Below are 18756 nucleotides of genomic sequence, written 5' to 3'. Positions count from 1 at the left end.
GGGATTAGTGGGGATGGGGTTGGGGATAGTTTGCCTATTTGTGTTTTCCATGCTTTGAGCATGGTCTGTGTGTACCTGTTATGTGTTGTGGGAATTTTCTTTAGTTTGTTTGGGAGGAGTGGGTATGTTGTGGTGCAGGTATTTTCAATTGTGTCCCTCTCTAGGTGTACCCATTGTTTTGTCTCATCTTCTAGTATGTATGGGATTATATGACGTATTTGGTTGGCAATGTAATATGCTTCTATGTTGGGGATTCCATTATTTCACCATGCAGCACAAAACCTGGCGAACCAAAGGCTTATATCGCCTAATAGACTTTTATAAAAATAACAAACCCTTGTCAACACAAGAAATACAAGACAAACTAGAAGACACCCAAATGCCCTGGTTAATACAACACCAACTACATGCCCTTTTAAACAACCCAACAGTAAAATCAGCAGCAACTAGGCCCCTGACAACCTTTGAAAACCTCCTCCTAACAACAAAGGGAAATGGTAAAGGGACGGTATCCGCAATATACAAAATACTACTCCAAAATCCCGCAAATCCCCTAGACGCAATCAAAAAACAATGGGAGAATGACATAGGCTATGAGATTAACTCCACTCAATGGACCAGAATGTGGTCTAAACCCCCCTTTAAATCCATATCAACGAAAAGAAAAGAACTCACACTGAAACTCACCTACAGGTGGTACCTAACACCAAGGAAACTAGCGCTAATACACCCAGGAACCTCACCAAAATGCTGGAGAGGGTGCACCTCCACAGGCACATACCTTCACATGTGGTGGGAGTGTCCCAAAATCCAACTATTCTGGACAACAGCCATACAAGAAATAGGTAAAATAACTAAGCAAGTATTAGACTTCACCCCAGAATTGGCCCTACTAAACATCTTCCAAGACAACAATGCCCATTTACACCACAAAGAACTCATAACCCACCTACTTTCAGCAGCCAGAAACCACATAACCAGACACTGGAGAGACCTGTCAGGAGTAAGCATGAACCAATGGTACCAAATAGTATGGGAAACAGCCCTACTAGAAAAATTAACTAATAAACTGAAACTGACACGGGGACAAACAGAAGAAGACACCTTCACCCCGGTATGGCTCCCCTTTATCACATACACAGCCCAACAGGACAATGACAATAATCCACCAACAGCATACAAATCAATATGGCTAACCTGATCCAAAACACCCACCCACCTTACTCACACATGAAAACAAAGATCACCACAGCCAATCACAAACAAACAATCACATCCTAGGCCAACCCCAACCTCTCTCGCCACCAAAGGAACACAAGTGAACAACACAAGCACGCTGACACCAAACTACATACATTAAGCATAATAGAAACACCGCTACCCGACCCCACCCCCATCCATCTCCCCTCCCTCCACCCCCCTTTCTTTTTTTCTTTTCTTTTCTTTTTTTTCTTTTCCCCCTAATGCCTCAACAAATGAAATGGATTTGTAAAAATGTTACATGGGGGGGGGGGGGAAATACGAGGCATTACACTTACACTGTAAAACAAGAAAACCCTTAATAAAAATAAATAAATATCATGCACATATGCCTATTTGCATGCGGTGCAAATCAATGGAGTGTCAGTTTCGTTTCGTTTTGTCATTTCAAGCCCTTATGGGAAGAAAAGATAAAAAACGATTTTCAATTGGAAATAAGTGGGAGAAGTTGGACTCTCTCTAGGCTCTATTTCAGCCTTCCTCAGCTAGGTACCCTCCCAATTTTGAACTACACTCCAATGGACGTCAACCATTGGGTGGAGTTGATGGGAGTTGTAGTCCAGCAACATATCAGTGCCGCCATTTTCACTATAATCTTTGGCGGAATTCACAGCCTGACTTAACTGGGACACTGGAATAGTTCTGTCGGTAGAGCGTGAGACTCTTGATCTCAGGGTTGTGGGTTTGAGCCCCGTGTTGGGCAAAAGATTCCTGCATTGCAGGGGATTGAACTAAATGGCCCTTGTGGGCCCCTCCAACTCCTGCCTTTCTATCATTTTATTAGAGTGAGTGATGTTCAAATACAATAAAATTAATTTAATTTGGGAAAATCAGACACATGTAAAAAGTGTGATTGCGAAAACCAATAATATAATCATGTCTATCTCTTTGATGTGCTTGAAATGTGTCTGCTTCCTGCTCCATGTGGCAGTTTCCTATTTCCACACTGCACCACCAGGCAGAGATGGGTGGCTGGGCCTGGCACCACCTGACTCCCCCGGCTTGCATCTTCCCTCCTGCTTTCTGCCTTCCCTTCCTGCGTGGGTGTCTGGAAAGGAGTGTTTGCTCCTCCGACAGCCACCTCCCCCAGCCCTCCTGTCTTGCCACTCCCACAGCGTAGCTTTCCTCCCAGTGAGTGAGCAAGCGAGTGTCGGGGCTGCCTCTCTTCCCTTCTTCAGGCTGTGGCTGAACGGAGCAGAGATCTTGTGATGGTCCGGTCCTTTTTTGGCATGTGATGAGGATGAACACCATGGAACACAGGTAAATCTGCAGAGGCGGGCTACTCACCTGTCTCCTTCGGTAGCTTGGGTGGATGCTCTGCTGAGGTACGCTGAATTCTTTCTTCTACCTGTGCCTCAGCAGTCTGGGTTGACGGAATCATAGAATTGTAGAGTTGGAAGGAATCCTGAGGATCATCTAGTGCAGCAGTTCTCAACCTGTGGGTCCCCAGATGTTGTTGGACTACAACTCCCATCATCCCTGAGCTCTGGCCTTGCTAGCTAGGGGTGATGGGAGTTGTAGTCCAACAACATCTGGGGACCCACAGGTTGAGAAGTGCTGATCTAGTGAGTCCAACCCTCTACAATGCAGGAATATGCAGTTGTCCCATACAAGAATCGAACCTGCAACCTTGGCATTATCAGCACCACGATCCAACCAACTGAGTTATGTTTGTTCCAATAAAGCAGTAAACTTTGGGGTTTCCAAGGAAAGCAGCTGGACGTACCTGGGATAGCTCAGTCGGCAGAGCATGAGACTCTTAATCTCAGTCTTGTTGGTTCTATAGCCCCACATTCATCAAAAGATTCCTGCACTGCAGGGGGGTTGGACTAGATGGCCCCTGGGGGTCCCTTCCAACTCTACAATTATATGATTCCACAGAGGTGGAACACCTCTCAGACCTGTGACTTGACATTAAGGGACAAACGGAAGTGTGGATGGGACCTCCAGGGATTCAGACCAAGGTTCTCTCCCTGCCTTACCTGGAGATGCCAGGGATTTGACCTAGGGCACCAGACTCAGCAGGGGAGCGTACTTATCACAGGCTGTCTCCTCAAATATTTACTCAGCAGCCGAAACTGGTAGCATGAACAGTTTTCTTGTAAAGCTGGCCACACTGTCAGGGGCGGACCTACATTTTGGGGGGCCCTGAAGTTTGCACTGTTACGGGGGCCCCTTCACAACCAGCAGCAAGGTCTGGACAACCACTGTTATCTCCTTCAATGGGGTTGTTCCATGACAGACCACCATATTTTTTTAAAAATAGTAACCAGGGCCGTTTTAAGCATATCCGACGCCATGGTACAAAGTTCCCTCCGCCCTGCTCCCCCCCGTTTCCCAGAGTTTTTTAGGGAGGACGGTGCTGCCGGTGGGGCTGGAGGAGGCGGGCATCAGCTGGAGGGTGGCTCTTCCGGTGGGGAAGAGGCGGAGGCTGGCCGCTTCGTGCCATGGTGGCCACGGCAGACGGAGGCTCCGGGTGTGGCGCTGCTTCGGCATGGCGGAGGCAGGCGAGGGCAGCGAGCTGATTCCAGGAGACACCGCATCCAGCCTCCACCTCTTCCCTGGCACCCTCCAGAACTTGGCACCCTGGCACCCTGCGCCACTAGCCTCTATGGGTAAGACACCCCTGATAGTAACTACTACAATTAAGATTTTGATTGAAGTTGTACTGGATTATCTAACATGTCCAAGTCACTGGTGTGGATAAAAAATTCCCTATGCTTTACAGTTTTTGAGTTATGGGGGGGGGGGGAATTAGGGTAGTGTTATATACATGCATTAGGCACTTTTTAAAGCAAATTTTTAAAGCAATGTGGGCTAAAGTCATCACTTGGGCCTCTCCAAGATTAGCATCCCCAAAGCTTAAGCTTTATTAGTTTCATAGCAGATCTTCCTCTGAAAACTTGCATGCATTCGCTTTCTTTTCCTTTTTCCTTTGTGAAAGAAGGTGTAGCATTGGTGCCCATCTGACAAACAATGTGTGGCATGGTTATCAGATCCATGCATGCACATGTATTATTTTATATGATGATAACTCAGGTGCATAAATTGTGCACCATAAAGTTGCAAATCACACTAATACTACTACTACTGCTAGTAACAATAATGGTGTTGTTCGTCTTTTGACTATAAATGAAGGAGATGCTATTTTATTGACAGCTGACTCCATCAGGCCTCCGCTTCAAAAGATAAGAAAAAGGGGTCTTTGCACCAGGGTTGGGAAAGGGATCTCTGCCTGAGATGTTGGAGAGCTGCTGGCAGTCAGTGAAGACAATACTGAGTTAGATGGACCAGTGGCCGAATGTAGATCTGCAAATATGACCCCTGCATAGCAAGAATTTGGTTGTGTACTTCGATTAGTTTGCACAGCAGAGGGAATTTCAGCGTCATGAAATGGCACTCTACACTTGAGAAAATTCCCACTTGGACACAGACTGCTATCTCCTTTAGACACTAAGCCATTTGGATACAGCTGTGTTGCAGGAGAGTTGCCCATGTCATCGTATTGTCCCTCTGTTGCAGATTGTTGCACTGGCATTCCTTCTTTCTTGCTTTAAGTTTTCTAAGGGTCCTGTTTACATGCTCCTGTTTACACTCATTGCGTTCCCACCATCAGTTTGGAAAGTGGAGTGCACACATTAACCAAAATCCATACCTCTTGTTTCTTATGAAATACTGCATTTTTATGAGTTCCCCTAACAAACCAGCTTCAATCCAAATTGAGAAAAACGATGACTTTGCTGTTTTTTAGGTTGGTAATGTGCGCGCAGGCTAAGAGTTCTACAAAGGTTAAAACGACAACTATACAGTCCCTGCCTTCAGGGTTAAAATGTAATAGTTACAAGATAAGAGCAAAATGGGAGGGAGGAGGAAATAGGAACACAAGCAAATCTGGGAATGAGTTCTTCATAAAACACATTACTATCAGGAATCATGGGTGTCTACAGGGTGATATGGTGTATGTGTGTGTGGGGGGGGGAGGGAATCCCCCTTGGATGAACCATAATCTCCAGATTCCCTGGTTTCTTCCTTCCTTTTTTAAAGAGAGAGTGCATGTTTAGCATCTGTAGAACCTGAGCTATATTTAGGCAACAAGTTACAGTCACTATTCTTTTCATTTGTTTGTGAGAAACCAGCCAGTCCCCGTCCCCCCAACAAACACACTTGCAGTGTTTTATACTGGGACGCAGGTGGTGCTATGGTCTTAACTGATTGGAAGGTTGACGGTTCGAATCCCCACAATGGAGTGAGCTCCTGTTGCTCTGTCCCTAGCAGTTCGAAAGCACGCTGGTGCAAGTAGATAAATAGGTACCGCTGTGGCGGGAAGGTAAACGGTGTTTCCATGTGCTCTGGCTTCCGTCACGGTGTTCCTTTGTGCCATAAGCGGTTTAGTCTTGCTGGCCCCATGACCTGGAAAGCTGTCTGTGGACAAACTCCAGCTCCCTGGAATCTTGTGCCCAACGTGGCGCTTGAACTCTCAACTCTGACCTCAAGAGTCTCATGCTTTACCAATTGAGCTATCCCAGCAGTCGATAAACGATGGTGCTCAATGTTTCCATACTCTGTTTAAAATGAATCTGTATGTAAGCCAGGTGTGGGGAACCTTTGGCCCGCCAGATGCTGCTGAATTACAACCCCCATTAGCCCCAGCAAGCATGGCCAGTGGCCAGGGATGATGACAATTGTGGCTCAGCAGCAATCTGGAAGGTCAGAGGTTCCCCACATCTGCTCTAAGGCTAAGCTTGTGAAAAGGAAACAGCTGCACATTGCTCTCTCTTTCTCTCCCCCCCCCCCAACCAATGCACTCTCTTACTTTACCATGTCTCCAATGTCTCCTCTCTAGCTCTAGTTTGCCCTGTTCAGATATTTAGATTGTGACCTCCTTGGGACAGGGACCTATTCTCTTCCACTCTACAAAGCATCACATAAACAGATAAAGAAAAGGCAAAATGGTTTGAGGCACACTTAGGGTACTTTGAAAAGAAATTCCTTTTGTTTGCTGGCCAGGGAGTGATCTAGAAAGGTCACAAAGCAAACGGTAGGTACAGCAGGGAGAGACCCCCTGATTCACTCCCCTGCACACAAAAACTCCTTCAGCGCTGCTAATTGGAAGACTAAGCAAATCCCACCTTTTCCAAGTCTTTAAACTGTCCTGATGATGCAAAAGAAATGTGGTTTGGGAAGAGGAATGGCCGAGACCTGTCAAGGGAGATGAAAGAATAAAGAATTATGGGGCAAAACTGCTTGTGCTTGTCTGGGGCAGGAACAGTCTGTGCTGGGAGCCAAAGCCTGCGCCAGAAGCATCTTGTAAATCCCACTTAATGGGTGGTCTCTCTTTTGTGCGTGTTTGTGTGTGTGTGTTTTCCTATCTTGCCAGCAATGGGCTCACGCCATCCGTGGTGTCTATAAAAGGGTTACACACAACAGCTTTCTGCTCAAGGATTGCTTAAAGATGCAGAATGTTTGGGGGCTAGGATGTGGGAGAGGAGGGCTGGCTCCAGATCTGAGAAGGCCCTCTGGTGCCATGTGGGTTTACATCCAAGTGGCGGGTATTTATTTATTTACTTATTACATTTGTATCCCAGCTTTGGTCCAAGGAGCAAACAACATCGCATACAAGGTCGTCCCCCCCCCCCCCCAGCTCTAGTCAGGGCATCCTCCTCACAACAACCCTGTGAAGTAGGTTAGGATGAGGGACAGTGGCTGTGTACATACCATACATTTGACACACATTTAAAGCACATGGCCTCCCCCGAAAGAATCTGGGTAATCTGTTAAGGGTGCTGGGAACTGTAGGTTTGTGAGGGGTAAACCACAGTCCCCAGGGTTTATTATTTTTTTTGCAGGGGGTGGGGAAAGAGTCATGTGCTTCAAATGTATGGTGTGTATGCAAATAGTCACTGGCTCAAGGCCGCTCTGAGAACTTCACAGCTGCTTGGAGATTTGAACCCTGGTTTTCTGCCATCTCGTGACATAGTGTTGCTGTGGGGCATTGTTGGAAATTAAAATGAGATCTCCCAGACTCCCGGGGGCCAGGCAACATTTACATTTCCCACAAAGCCTCTGATGTTGCATTCTGGAGGTGTGGACATTGCCTAGCCAGGATCAGGAACTATGGCAGAAAAGCAGAAAAGAGATCACACAACCAATTTCGTGGTGGTGCTGTGGTTGTTAGGATAATTGGATTTTGTTGAATATGTATCTTTCAGAGAGGGGTGGGGAACCTTGGGCCCAGGAACGAAATGTGGCTCTCCCAAACAGCTTTCTCAAGGCCACATTTCTCACTGGCCCTGGAGGATAAGAGAGGGATGTGTGAATATGGGTGTGAAAAATAACCTACTATACAAAGGCAAAAATGGCATTCATTGCTCCACCTACTTTTGCCTCTGGCTCCACCCATGACTGGAATGTGGCCCTCAGAAGGTTGTTTACAAGGGAATGTGGCCCTTGGGCTGAAAGTGATGCCCCCCCTGCTTTAAGGGCACCTCCCTTTCTGGTTTGAAGAAACCAAGCAGAGGTTTTAAGGAGGCTGGCCTTGTGGAGAATTAGGCGTTCAAAGAGGCCGCAACACTCATGAATAGCACTTAATAAACACCATCAGTTCTAAAGGCAAACTCAGTTGGTATGTGCTGACAGAATTGTAGCCAAAATGAGGCCGCTGGGAAATTTAAAAGAGAGGAACGAGCATGGTTGGGCCATGTTTTGCCAAAGAACAAAAATATGGATGAGCAGTGAGGGACAAAACTTTTCAATGAAGACTGAGCCTTCTCAGTTAGGGAAGAGGCAGAAAAACAGGACAGGGCAAAGAAATGGGGTATCCATTCAGAAGGCAAGGCTGGCTGAAACTTTAGCAAAACTAATCCAGCTGCTTATTTGTTTCCCCCTCTTCTTCCACCACCACCACATTTATTATAATTCATTCATAACACCTGGGTAAATAAGAATGTTTTTTGCCTGGTGCCTAGAAACAGACAACAATGGCACCAGGTTTGCTTCCCTGAAAAGGGCATTCCACAAATGGGGAGCCACCACTGAAAAGTTGGCCTGTTCTTGTTATATTTAATACTTATTGATGCATCTTTCCTGGAGTGGCAGTGCTGTGCGATGAACCTGTGGAAAGGCATTAAACGAGTTTTGAAAAACAGGTAAATTGTGTGGTATAAAATAAACAAGAGGCTTCCGGTAAAATCTGGCCCTGTTGTCTCAGGCCTTTGATTTTTGTGGAACTATTGAAAATCCAATCTTTTCTTTTCAGTGAGGCAAGTAGGAAGAGATAATACAAAGGCAAGAAAAGTTCTGTTACATTTACAGCAGGGACTGGGAGACCCTGGCCCATCAGATGCTACTGATTTGCAATACCCACCATCCCTGCTAGGCTTGTTGCTGTTGTTTAGTCGTTTAGTCATGTCCGACTCTTCGTGACCCCATGGACCGGTGCACGCCAGGCACTCCTGTCTTCCACTGCCTCCCGCAGTTTGGTCAGACTCATGCTAGTAGCTTCGAGAACACTGTCCAACCATCTCGTCCTCTGTCGTCCCCTTTTCCTTGTGCCTTCATCTTTCCCAACATCAGGGTCTTTTCCAGGGAGTCTTCTCTTCTCATGAGGTGGCCAAAGTATTGGAGCCTCAGCTTCAGGATTTGTCCTTCCAGGGAGCACTCAGGGCTGATTTCCTTAAGAATGGAGAGGTTTGATCTTCTTGCAGTCCATGGGACTCTCAAGAGTCTCCTCCAGCACCATAATTCAAAAGCATCAATTCTTTGGTGATCAGCCTTCTTTATGGTCCAGCTCTCACTTCCATACATCACTACTGGGAAAACCATAGCTTTAACTATACGGACCACTATGACCTGTCCATCTTGAGTGCCCCGCTCGGCATAGTTCATAGCTTCTCGGAGTTATTCAAGCCCCTTCGCCACGGCAAGGCAGTGATCCATGAAGGGGCCCTGCTGGGCTAGGGTTGATGAATGTGGGAGTCCAACAACATTTGGAGGGCAGCTGGTTCCCCACAGCTTATCTATAGAGCTCCAAAGGCAGCCCTTGCAAGCTGACGTTCCTAGGAAATGCCCACCTGTTGCCTGGTATTCAGGTAACACACACACGGTGGTAGGATCCTCATAATCATTAATAAATGTGTTTAGATTTCAGAGGTTTTCCTCTGTGCTCTTAAGCATTCACAGGCTCTGTTAGAATCATGCCTCTGCTTGGTACCTGGAGAGAAAAGGCAGCCCACCGCAGGCCCTCTCTAGCAGGCTAGGGCTAGGAGCGGAACTGACAACAGATCCATTGAGCTCCATCACATCCGAGATCCAGGAAGACTTATTCTCAGAGGCCTTTTCCCACCGCCACCTCACTCCCCTCCCCTTCCTGGCAAGACTTCTCTAAAGTACCAAGCACACTGTGCCCGTTGGCAGCTCACCAGGCAGCCAGCGAAGGCTGTGCACACACAAGTATACACAGGGCATTGGCTGCTGGCACAAAGTGTGGCTTCAGTGGAGGGTGCTGAGGCTGACTGGGAGGTTCCCTTGCACTCTGCCCTGCTGAATGAGCCAAGTGTGCTTGCCCAGAGAATTGGCATTTTGTGTGTGCGTCGCTTGCCTGTTCAAGTGAAAGAGAGCAGCGCACTAGACGCCTCTTATTCAGAGGCCCCTCTCTCCGGGGTTCATCGCACAGCCAGGAGCAGACATTTCTCCTGAAGATGCACCCAGCTGGGAAGTCGGTGCAGGGCAAGAAAGGACTCCAAGGGAGAACGGAGTGGGCAACACCAAGCGGTAGATCGTCGGCTGCTTCATAGGCCGGTTCCTTCAGGGATGCAAGCAGGTGAGAAGCACCTTGGCACACTCTGTGCTAACGGTTTGGCTCTTGTGAGGGGAGAAGCACTTTTTCTTCTGGGCGATCCCTGTGCCTCTTTGTTTGCTTGCTTCACAGAATTATAGAATAGTAGAGTTGGACAGGAAGGTTCATCTAGTGCAACCCCCTGCAATGCAGGGATCTTTTGCCCAACATGGGGCTCCGACCCACGACCCTCAGTTTAAGAGTCTCATGCTCTACTGACTGAGCTGTCTCAGCACTTCCCATTTTGCAACAGGCAGAAACTCAGCAGGTGAAGCCTCAACAGCATTGCTCCTCCCACCCTTTTTCTAAAAAAACCTTTTAGACTTCTGCCTTTCCACTATTAATTATTTTGTTGTGAAGGGGAGAAAATGTACTTTCTAAATGTTGGTGTGCATGTTAAAGGCAGAGAAAAGGGAGTGGAGAAGTTGGCAACCCATGTCTATGGAAGAGTTTCTGTGGGGCAATGTCACCCCCCCCCCTTACTGAGGGGTTATCCACATTTACCTTTATTCCATGCTTTTCATGCATGGTCTGCGCTTTAAAATTCCATGTCCAAGAGCTCCTCTCTCTTTCTCTCTCTCTCTCTCTCTTTCTGCTCTGGAGCTTTCCCTGAGAAAACCCACTCCTTTAAGCTCAGTCGGAGCAAACAGCAATCTACTGAAAACTCGAATTACTCCAATTCAGCACAGACCTATGGCTGGAAAGAGCAGGCAAAAGTTAAATACGGATAAGCCATCACCGGTGTTACCCGATCTGTGTGGTTTTTACTTATTTCAATAAACTGCATTGAATGCCCACTTCATTCTGGCGATGCATGAACTGACCCGCGTTGGCAAATGTTGGAATAAGGCGCAAGACAATACGGAAAAAGCTTGATCGCAAATGCAAAGAGTGTGTGGAAGGAGTCTTAACCTCCCAGGAATCTGCCTTAAGCCGCTGCTGCCACCTACAGGGTGTCATGAGTATAGATAGCGAAGCCTGGGAGTGTAGAACGAGAACATGATTAGGTTAGTATGTGGTCACGTCCACACCTTGTATTTAAAGCATATTCAACACACATTTAAAGCTCATGCTTTCCCCACAAAGAACCCTCCGAACTACAGATTCCCTCTCACAAAATCACAGTTCTTGTTACCCTTAGCAAAGCACATTTCCCATGATTTTTTGGTGTGGGGAAGAACCATGTGTGTTGAATGCTCTTTAAATGTATGGTTTATGTGCAGGTTTGGATGTGCAGGTTTGTTGCCGTTTCGTTGGATCAATTTGTACCCAGTTCATTAGACATCCCTGGAAAAATCTGGCTGGTTCTGTCAATAAACTGAAGGCCAGGCCACCAGATGAAGGATCGATTTAGAAATATTCCATGGAGATTTATTAATAGGGTTAAATCTAGGATTGTGTTCAATCCCACTTGAGACCTTCTCTCTATATCCCCACCCTGACTGGCCAGAAAGGGGACGATAGGGTGCTTTTGCACTGAGGTTCCTTTCAGCTGACTTCAGCCGCAGACATGTGGCACTGTCTCCCCCCGCCCCCCGCTCAGGAAGATTTGTAAAACAACCATTGCTGGCTCTGAATTATGCCTTATGTTGAGGAAGAAAACTGGGTTTAAAGATAACTGAAACTACAAAGTGTTTGTTCTGGATCTTGCTGTTCTGTTCCTATTTCAAACCACTTGGAGTTTAGTGTGTGTGTGTGTGTGTGTGTGTTTACAATCAAGCGGTATAGACAGTTTATTAAATAAATAAATGATGGGACCAGTTTGCAAAATAGCAGGAGAAAGTTCTGGAAAGGAGGACTTTCCCTTATGGGAAAGGCTGTAGCTCACCGGTAGAGCAGCTGCTTTGCATACAGAAGGTCCGAGGCTCAGTCCCAGGATGGGAATGTCCCCAGTCACCTGCTGAGAGTGCAGTCGGCAATGAGCTAGATAGACTCACTGCTTTGACTCTGTATAATGCGGCTTCTTCTGTTATTTCTGTATCACTGTCAGCGCATGGGACACTTTACAGAGCACAAGGGGACAAGTTCCTGCCCTGAGTACCGGTGGCTTACGACCTGAAATTTGAAACTGGGATGGGGGGAGAAGAGGGGGTGAATGCTCCCACATTTCATGGGGCCACCCCCCACTTAAAGCAGGAGAGATTTTCAGTAACTTTTACAAGGGGTGGGGAGGCTTGCTGAATGTTAATACTTTTCAGGGTTGGCAGTTTTATACCATAGATCAGGCATATCCAACCGGTCGATTGCGTGTCATCTCTGGTCGATCCTTGTCGATCGTGTGATCCAGATTGACCCCCCCAAAAAAGCTCAGCCACTTCGGTTAAGCCTCCCCCCAAAAAAACTCAACAACTTTGGTCAATCCAATGGGTAGATCACTGCCTGTTTTTTTTCTAGTGGGAGTAGATCGCAGTCTCTTGAGAGCTGGGCATGCCTGCCATAGATGAGGCATGCTAAAACCACTTAGGGGCTGCTTCAAGCAGTGGCAGAGCAGCAGCCCAGCCATTTTATTTGTAAAGCATAGAACTGTAAAGTTGGAAGAGACCCTAATCTCACTTCCACATAATCTTTGTGCAAGCAAATTGGAACAGAAGCCACAATTTTGACTGACCACTCACAGGCCTGCGGATTATGTTCAGCTGCTTTTTGAAACTGTAGTTTGCCTTCAACTCCTGCAGGTGGCACTGTAGGAGAGCAGCTTTGTCCAGCTTCTAAAGGCCTTCTAGGCCCGCAACATCTGCACCTCACCTGGTGGCCAAGACTGCCCACTGTGGGAGAGAGTTCCATAGTTTAACTACATACAGTGGTACCTCGGGTTAAGAACTTAATTCGTTCTGAAGGTGCGTTCTTAACCTGAAACTGTTTTTAACCTGAGGTACCACTTTAGCTAGTGGGGCCTCCCACTGCCGCCGTGCTATTTCTGTTCTCATCCTGAAGCAAAGTTCTTAACCTGAGGTACTGTTTTTGGGTTAGCGGAGTCTGTAACCTGAAGCATCTGTAACCCGAGGTACCACTGTACCTGAAGTGGTTCTCTGAAAAAGGATAAGTGAAGATGGAGAACCCCAACAAGCAACTGGTGGACCAAGCATGTAGTACTTGGGAAGCCACCTATGGCTGTGCTGTGGCTGGTTGCTAATCTCCAACCCAGTGGCAGGGAACCTAAAAAAAGTTTAAGGAGCAGCGTTGGGCTGCTTGCAAAGGGTTTTCAAACAGTCCCATGCTGTGGTTTGAACACCTGATAATTTTGTTTGCCAGGGTTGGGAAAATTAAGATTTTGCCCATTGGCCAGAAATAATTTTGTATCAAGTTGTGGCTTAGGGTTATGTGTGAACCCAGGCCAGCAACTTAACAATAGTTTGTTTACTATGGTTGAAGGTAAGCTCATTGATAAAGGTTTTTAGTTGGTTTATACGCCTTTGTTAACATAGTGTTATGTGCAAACTCAGACTACCTCCTTTAACTATGGCAGGCATCAGAGAGCCAGTGTGGTGTAGTGGTTAAGAGCGGTAGTCTCGTAATCTGGGGAACCGGGTTTGCGCCTCCGCTCCTCCACATGCAGCTGCTGGGTGACCTTGGGCCAGTCACACTTCTCTGAAGTCTCTCAGCCCCACTCACCTCACAGAGTGTTTGTTGTGGGGGAGGAAGGGAAAGGAGAATGTTAGCCGCTTTGAGACTCCTGAAGGGGAGTGAAAGGCGGGATATCAAATCCAAACTCTTCTTCTTCTTTTTTTAAAAAAAAACTATGGCAGGCATCAGTAAGGTTTATCTTGCCTAGGCTGGATTGGTCCGGTGGAGATCCCCCTGTGGGCCGGATCACGCGTGCACGTGAGCGCCCACACCCGCAATTTTCGGCATCTGCATCTGCACAGACGTGATTACGGCGCTGCGGAAGCAAGTCCCTGTGCTGTGCTGCACTGGTTTAGCACAGCTTGCCAGCAGGCAGCTCAATTCGGGGGCGGCTCGGGGGCTGGTCAAACAACCTCCGTGGGCTGCTTCCGGCCCATGGGCCTTAGGTTGCTGACCCCTGAACTATGGTTAAGGAGCTGTCACTGGCCAAAAGCTACAGAGCCACAAATGAATAGCGGCAAAAGATTCAAACTGCTGGCTTTGTTGCACTCACTGGTATTCTGTTATGCAATAAAACAAGGTTTATGTAATCATTTGCCAGACACCTCAGCCATAACCGTGGTTTATTAACAATGGTTCACAACCATGGTTTAGTGTTATGGGCAAACCAAGCTAATGTGTCTTTTTCAGATTACAGTTTCACTGCCATTTGGATATGGCTAGATAGCTGACCATTCTAAATCCCAGAGATGTTGTCTATAGTGAGTGGTGAACACCCATTCTAACTGGATCTTTTTAGCCCATCTAAACAACAAAGAAGTCTGTTGGCTTCAGGGTGTGGCTCACATACTGCAGAAATAAATTGCTCCTCTTTAGGTCACTGCTATTCAACTTGCTTTGCAAATTCATTCCCATTTGGGAGAAGGGGACCACACCCACTTTGGTAGGATCTTATGCTCTTTAGAGTGGATCTTTTTCATTCTGCTCTGCATGGGAAATTGACACGCCTCTCTGTTGCATGATTGTCTTGCGGAACAATCAAGATGATTGCTGATTTGAACACCCAAGAGGGTCTGAAGAAGTGTGCATGCACACGAAAGCTCATACCAAGAACTAACTTAGTTGGTCTTTAAGGTGCTACTGGAAGGAATTTTTTTGTTTTGTAAAGAAGAAGTCTTTCAGGTAATTGGGCCCAGAAAGAAACTGGCAACCAGGGCAGGTGTTTTAAAATAGGTTATATGAGATGTAAACAGAACCCCAACCAGTAACCTGGCTGCTGCATTTTGGACCAAATGAAGTTTCTGAGGTTTTCTTAAGCCTCAGGAATCTACCTACAGCAGCCCTGACACCTCACCACCCAGCTTTTGCTTAAATAAATCCAGCAAAGGAGATATTTGCTAGGATTTTTATTGTCATTTTTAAAAATTGCATCTTGCCAGGGGCCCCTGGAATAAGACTGGAGTAAACCCACATCATTAAACACAAACAGCAGGGAGGAGCTGCAACTAACTCCAGATCGCTGGAACGTTTTGCTGTTTAACAGGCATGCTTGCACATGTGCATTTGCCTGCATGCTTTACTAACATTCAATTTTTGCATGTATGTGTAAAAACAAAAACTGAAAAACAAAGCACACTGGAGCAGCCCACAAACTTATTCCACTCTGGTTGCAGCCAATGGTTAATAGGGAGGACCTATTGCTTCACCACTTTATCTCTTGCCTAAAGCCATTAGCTCAGGGTGGGCTCATACAGCTTCAGATTCTTGCATGCAGTTAAGCGGTAAAGTTTCTGAAGTTTAAAGCAGATGACTTGTGACTCCGCCTTGGAGTATTGAGAGATGCTCTGGCCTATGTGGTAAGTGGGGAGGGCCGATTTACTCTTTGTTGCCTGGAGGACACAGGGTGGGTGAAGGTAGATTTCATAATGCGAAGATAAGGAAGTGATAATACACAGAGGTCTTTCCTGCTTTCTCTGACCAACATCTAGTGGGGTAGAAAGGAAACTGAAGCCCAGCTGTTTTCAGTGTTTGCAGCTTTAACTACTTACAAAAGCTTTGCTACGCTTGAGAGGGAGTAAGAGCTTGAAGCAATACAATATTTCATTTTCCTGGTTTTGCACTATTGCGTGCAGATCAGGATTTGCAGTATTCCTAACCGGCTGATGACTGGTGTGTAAAGAGCACACCAGGAAACCAAGGTATGTCCAGATTAGCACTTATTTTCTGGTCTTATTTTGCTTTTTTTGTTCCTTGCTGTCCTGCTGTTAAATACTCCTGTGTTTACTATTTGTGCATGTATCCTCCTTGTGGAATTGCTTGCTTTGAAACAGCTGTTGCTAAAACAATTTGACGGAAGAAATCAGTGAGGTTTGAGGTGAGTGAGTCCCAGGCACAAATTCATTGTATGATGAAGGGAGAATGGTTGATAGACAAACTAGACTGAGCAATCTGATACAGTTTGAATTCAAAGGCAAATTTACCAAATGTGCACTTTCTGAAACAGGGTAGCATCCCAGGGACTGACCATAGATAGTGGAGTTTTGTTTTGTGGCTGTAGTTTGATGCTCTGCATGCAGGATGTCCCACCGTCAGTTCCTGACACCTCCAGGTAGAGCTGGGCATGCCCCCTGCCTGGAGAGCTGCTGCCAGTCTGTGTAAACAGTACTGGGCTAGATAGGCCAGTAGTCTGATACAGTGTAAGGCAGCTCCCTATGTGTCCCCATGAAGCTAGAAGCATTTAGATGGATGGGTGGAAGCATGCAGTAGGCGGAAGCATGCCAGTCCCTTTAGACAAAATCAGTGGTCTGATTTGACTGGGGTAGATCAGTTGGTAGAGCATGAGACTTTTAATCTCAGGGTTGTGGGTTCGAGGCCAACATTGGGCAAAAGATCCTTGTATTGCAGGGGGTTGGACTTCATGACCCTTGGGGTGCCTTCCAACTCTACCACTCTATGATTCAGCATAAGGTGGCTTACTGTTGTTTACTACCCTCACTTCCATCTTCCATGCACATTACTGACACTGTAAATTCTTGGTTCCAGGAAAAGTGTTAAAAGCTTTCATGTGGGAATAAAAAATAAAAAATGCAATAATGGGGTGCTAGGCAGGTAACATGAGGAAACCTGTGTCTTTCCAGATATCGTTAAAGTACAGTTCCCTTCTTCCCTGGCCACTGGCCATGCTTGCTGGAGCTGATGATAGTTGGGGTCCAGCAGCAGCTGAAAGTTCACAGATTCCCCATCCATTATTTATGCAGCCCTCCCTATGTCCTTGCATGATTAGCAATAGAAAACTAAACAAAAGAGTTGATGTGCAATGAGTGCAGAACCCAGGCCTGTCACTTCACGGGACAACATCCCTTAACTTTGCAGCCAGTGCAACAGGCAGCATCCCATACCTTCGCGATAGGTCAGAGCCTGAGCAAGGCTGAACGGCTTCTACTTCAGATGCTGATAATTGTGTCTGTGTCCTTTCGGCATGCACCTATAGAGGAAGAAGCTGTGATTTGGGGGGGGATTCGTGTAGAGCAGGGGTCGGCAACCTAAGGCCCATGGGCCACAAGCGGCCCATGGGGGTTGTTTAACTGGCTCAAAAGCTGCCCCTGAACCGAGCCACTCGCTTGGCAAGTCCCCATGTGCTGCGCTAACCGGTGCAGCACAGTATGGGGACTCGCTTCCATGGCGCCGGAAATCGCATCTGCACAGGTGCCGGAAATCGCAGGTGTGCGCATGATTCGGCCCATGGAGGGATCTCTGCTGGAGTGAACCGGCCCAGGCGAGGTAAACCTTGCCGACCCCTGGTGTAGAGTAAAACTGGCAAATCAGCATGCTTCCCCAGGTTTACTTGGAGATGCCAGGGACTGAACACGGGGCCTGTTTTCAGGCAAAGTGCATTACCTTCCACTTAGCTACAGTCCTTTTAACATAGGGAAAGAGGAACCTTCATCAGCCTGCAATCTTCTGCCAATGCAAAAAAGGCGGGTGCAGCACTGCAGGGGGTTTCATTCAGTTGGCTTACATACCAGCCATGCAAAAGCCAGAGGTTTCTACCCATGCCAGGACAAGAATTACCATAGCTCTTAAGACACCTTTTGGCCAGGATATGGGGCAGGGCCACTGAGAGGTGTCATCTGGGGAGGAAGATAGTGAAGACCTGTAGGGCAACATCCAGCTCTTAGTTTCTCATTGTTGTTCTAAAATATCTCATTTTTAAAAAAAAAAGTTGTTCCGTGTGCGCGCGCGCATGCCTGTCTGCACGTGCTGAGCTGTTATCTGGCTGTCATCTTGTCAGCATTGTGCACCTGGAGTTTTTCCAGAGGCAACCTGGTCACAGAGCATTTGGGTGGTGGGTGGTGATGCTTCTGTTTTGCACAGCATATGGTCCTGCCACCTCATTGGAAAAAGCTTTGCAGAAGGTTACAGACCGCAGCAAAGAAACTGCAAGTCCTGAGAACATCCTTTGTGGAAAGATTTTTAATAATAGAGGTGAGTACTGGAGGAACTGATATGCGTATCCCTGGGGTATATGCTGCTTGTGGACTTTCCATAGGCAACTGGTTAGCCACTGTGGGAACAGAATGCTAGGCCAAACAGGCTTCCGGTGTGATTCTGCAAAGCTAGTGTTGGCTTCTTGCGATCTCTTGAGATCCAAAGATCCCAACTGAAGGTATTTCCACAAGCTAACAAAAGGCAGGGGTGTGCCACTTAACAGAGGAGAGGCAAATCGGACTTCTGATTTTTAACCGGTTTTATTGTGTACGTCATGCAGAGAACTACTATTATTGGGTGAGTGATAAATCGAATGAATAAATAATACCTGGGTTTTGATTTGTTTGCAGGAGGTTAGCTGTGCCCCAGTTACACTCTTCTCATAATAAAATACTTAAATCCGCTTTTCAGACTTAACAGTATGGTAATATGGAGTTCCGTTATGTTTTTAGTATGTGTTTGGGAATATGATCTGATTGTTAACACGTCTGACTTCATCTTATTGATGCGGTATGCAGAAGTCAGGCCAAGGAGCCTGGAACCTTGCAATCTGTGCAGAGAAGTCAGATTGCAAGAGGAGTCCAGCTGGATCCAACTTGCCCAAAAACCTA

At 46.8% G+C, this 18756-nt stretch overlaps 1 protein-coding gene and 1 long non-coding RNA gene across 4 annotated transcripts in view; one reads left to right on the top strand and one right to left on the bottom strand.

Moving 5' to 3' along the window:
* The window catches only part of NHSL2 (NHS like 2), a 113224-nt gene that overhangs the window by 15468 nt on the left and 79000 nt on the right, over positions 1 to 18756 (top strand). Inside the window, exon 1 of one of the 3 annotated variants that reach the window (XM_083722078.1) lies at positions 2385 to 2520. The exons of the other annotated variants lie outside the window; for them this stretch is intronic. The gene's annotated coding sequence lies outside the window, so the exon portion shown is untranslated. Of the gene's footprint in view, positions 1 to 2384; positions 2521 to 18756 lie in introns of those variants that run through there. 3 annotated transcript variants of the gene reach the window in all.
* LOC310836815 lies at positions 1579 to 10780 on the bottom strand. Its single transcript, XR_014560220.1, has 3 exons — positions 10598 to 10780; positions 6390 to 6459; positions 1579 to 1654 (listed from the first exon to the last, which is right to left on the bottom strand). It is a non-coding gene; the product is annotated as an uncharacterized lncRNA (long non-coding RNA).

Source organism: Podarcis gaigeae, assembly GCF_964106915.1.
Source record: "Podarcis gaigeae genome assembly, chromosome: Z".
Lineage (NCBI taxonomy): Eukaryota > Metazoa > Chordata > Lepidosauria > Squamata > Lacertidae > Podarcis > Podarcis gaigeae.
Note: the sequence above shows the minus strand (reverse complement) of the source record. Positions and strands in the feature narration are given on the sequence as shown.